Below are 3,701 nucleotides of genomic sequence, written 5' to 3' on the forward strand. Positions count from 1 at the left end.
ACCATCCATTCCAACACTTGGAGCTGGTTTTCCAGAGCTTAGGAGCACCTGTTCTCAAGCCTAGAGCTGCTGAAGCTTGGTCTACAAGGGTGAGTCTTCATTCTCCCTCTTTTGTGCTTTATTTTGTTCTATATCTAAGCCATACTTGCTTACATATTTGGGCTCCAAACCTAACTGAAAATAGTCTTATTTTAAACTCTATTCATTTTTTAATTAAGGGCTTCTCCCTGTCTGAGGCTTCTTTTTTACACTTTGTGTTAAAAGCCTCTTTTAGGCCTCTTTCTTGCATAGTATTTTAGGCCTATTTGTAAACTGTTTTGAGCTTGGTTATAAACTGTAAAGTGGTTTATTTTGAGCCCTTATTCAACATTGTTGAAGGGCTCTTCATTGTTTGAGGCTTCCTTTTGTCACTTGCCTCTTTATCCCTCTTTTGGCCTTATTTTTGCATGTTTTGTTAGCCCCTTGTGCTTGTATTTTTGGGCTCTGGTACGAACTGTAAATAGCCTTATTTTGACCCCCTCTTCATGTTTGATCAAGGGACCTTTGCTGTTTGAAGCTCCCTTTTTGCTCTTTGTGTTTAAACCTCTTTTTAGGCCTTATTTTGTATAGTATTTTAAGCTTGCATGTGCACTGTTTTTGGTTTGGTCACTAACTGTAAGACACCATTTTTTGGGCCCCTCTTCAACTTTATTGAAGGGCCCTCCTCTTTTTGAGGCCAGCAACCATCACTTGCTTCTTTGTCTCCCTTTTGGCCCATCTCTCGCACAATAGTTTAGCCATACTTGTGTTTGTTTTCGTGGGTTGTTGTAAACTGTAAAGTACCATGTTTTGAGCCCTTCTTCAACTCTGTTGAGGGGCTCTCAGGCATTTAGGGCCAGCAGCTGCTACTTGCTTCATTATCTCTCTTTTGGGGCCATTTTTGCATGTTAACTTAGCCCTATTTGTGTTCACTTTTTGGCCTTGCTTAAAACTGTAAATATGCTTGCTTTAGGACTTCCTTGAATCTGTCTTCATGCTTCATGTTCAAATAATGCATGCTTTGTATAGCTATAGGCCAATGCATATGCCTAGTTTTGTGTTTCGGAGCCATTCCATGCATCGGATGCCATATTGCCATGATTCGGGGCTGTTTTGTATCATATTTCAGTGCTGAAATTTGCTTGTTTTCATATCATGTTCCATGCCTTACCATGCTTTGGTAGAGTGACATTCGTGCCTTAGGTTTGGTCCTCGGTTTGCGTGCATGTGTGCACGTATTTTGCGTGTCTCATTTTTCATCTCATGGCTACTAATGTGAGTGTGGCTGAGGTCCACTCATGTTGGTGTAAGTCCATTGTGCATTGAGTATGCCATTTCATTTTATAGCATTGCGTATGCTAGGTTGTATGTTAGCGCATTGTGTATGCCATGTTACCTCGTGCATTGTGTATGCCATCTCATAGCATTGTGCATGCTAGGTTGTATATTAGTTGCATTCATGCATGTCATGCATATTGCATTGTGCTTGGTATAGGAGTTAGCCCGAGTATGGGAAACGAGGGTCGTTTCGTATTTCGAGTGACGGAACGTGTCTCAATTCCCAGTCACCGACACTCCAGATTATCCATGATGGAGTTTAGGTTTTGTTGTGTTTATATGTGCATTCATTTCATATTGATTCATGCAATTCGACTCCTCGGCCATCATGCATTGATATGCGTGATTGGTGGCACGAGGACCGAGGACTACACTCCTTGAAGAGTAGTCATGCATACATATGTAAAAATACTTTGCCATGCCCCTTTATTGCTCTCTGTTGCAGTAAATCAGAAATCGACAGCCTTCCGGAGCTTGGCACGTATCCCGAGAATAATTGCAAGCAGAGGCTAATTGGGGCATCGCAATGGATTTCCGCGCAAGGCAACCCGAGCATGCATCATTCATCATCCGGAGCTGATTTGAGGCAATCCCTAGCTTGCATGCTAGTTTACAGCTTACCTAGTTTAATTTGTTAATTAATTAGGATTTTGTAATTATTTGGACTGTAATATTTATTCGGGACTGTATATTATTTATTCAGACCCTCTGCGCAAGGGCAATGTTGTAATAAGTGTGCGTGTATGTGATGTATATCTTCCAACCCCACGTCTTTCTCCCTTTTATTTACCTGCTTATGATGGTTAGATTAGGGCATGTTTCAATTAGCATACAGTATGATAGCATGTTTACATTCATTCATCAGTTTTGCATGCACCGGGCTCGGCGCATCATACTAACTGCATTGTATTTTCAATTCCAAGTTGAATACGTGTTAGCTGTAGCATTTCATATGCCATGTTTAGAATAGCCGAGCCTGCTATAGTTGCATTTTTGCATGTGTTGCATTAGGCATTTCCGTATAATTAGGATCATGCATGGATTTCTAATTAGCTTTTGTTTTGGCTTGGAGTACTCGGTAAGTTTTATGCTTTAGCATCCTTGCATGCGTGTGAGTGACTGCCATGAATAGCATGCTTACCATGAGGCTATATGCTTATGTGATATAACTGCCTGAATGCCTGTGGGTGAAGGTTGGGTTATTTGAATTGGAACAATTCATCAAATGTGTGTTTTAAGCCCACTAGATAGTGGCAAAATCATGTTTTTCTAAGCCCACCCGAGGGTGGAAAATTCACGTCTTAGCCTACTTGCGGGTAGCACCATCAAACCATTTTCAAATAAACAAACATGAAACGTTTTGTTCCAATTCAGGCGATCCAGTCTATACTTGTATGCTGTACGCATCAAATAGTAAATCTAGGCTAATAACCAGAATAAGAACGCATAATGTTTCCAAAAATAGATATCATGGTTAGTAGAGGCCGATCTTTGATCGGGCGAGCGGGAGTGCTCACGAAGTGACCTTCCCCAATCGTACCCAAGTTCCCGAGCCGAGGCAACTTTGGTGATGACGGACACGTAGCCTTAGGCAACGAGTCAGGGTTTCCTAAATTCCCCCAAAATAAAATATTTAGGTGGCGACTCTGTATCTGGCAAAGCAGTCCATGTTTGGCACTTCTTTCTAAAAAAATCTGTTTTCTCAAAACGATTTGCCGGATTTGGACTCTTTGGTTCAGATTAAGAGCCGTAACAATTTGAGAGTCCAAACTGTAGTGAGCCCAATATTGAACGGAACGGGACCTCATCCCTCCCGGGGCGTTCGGGGACGTCTACAGTTTCTGGCGACTCCGTTGGGGATTTAGAGAACTTGACTCGAACTCATGATATCTGGTTTTGACTACATTTATGTGTTTCTTTGCATTGCATTTGCATTGGTGCGCCTAGGACACCGTGTTTGCCATCTGCTATTCCTGAATGGTTTGCCGGAGGCTTGTCTTGTCAAGGCATGACCATAAGGCTGACCAGTTGTGGGCTCTGCCAGTATGGGAACACAAACCCCGGTTTTACCGGGGCACCCTTTTGACCATTCGACCTAGTGCATATTCGGAATCCATAGTGACCATTCCAAACTAGGACAGGTTGCTTACCCGATTGTAGGTTGTTTGAAACCGTTGCGTGCGTAGTGAAACCCTAGCTCCTGACAAAATAGGACAGGGAAACCCTACCTCAACATAGGGGTGTTTTGACTCTCACTTATCTGCTATATGCTTTAGAGTGCGTCTCTACAGGGAATGCGTGTATCAGTTTGCAAGTTTGGGCATCACGCCTATGGGCACCAGTTC

The sequence above is a fragment of the Camellia sinensis genome, chromosome 3, assembly GCF_055761805.1.
Source record: "Camellia sinensis isolate YWXY chromosome 3, ASM5576180v1, whole genome shotgun sequence".
Lineage (NCBI taxonomy): Eukaryota > Viridiplantae > Streptophyta > Magnoliopsida > Ericales > Theaceae > Camellia > Camellia sinensis.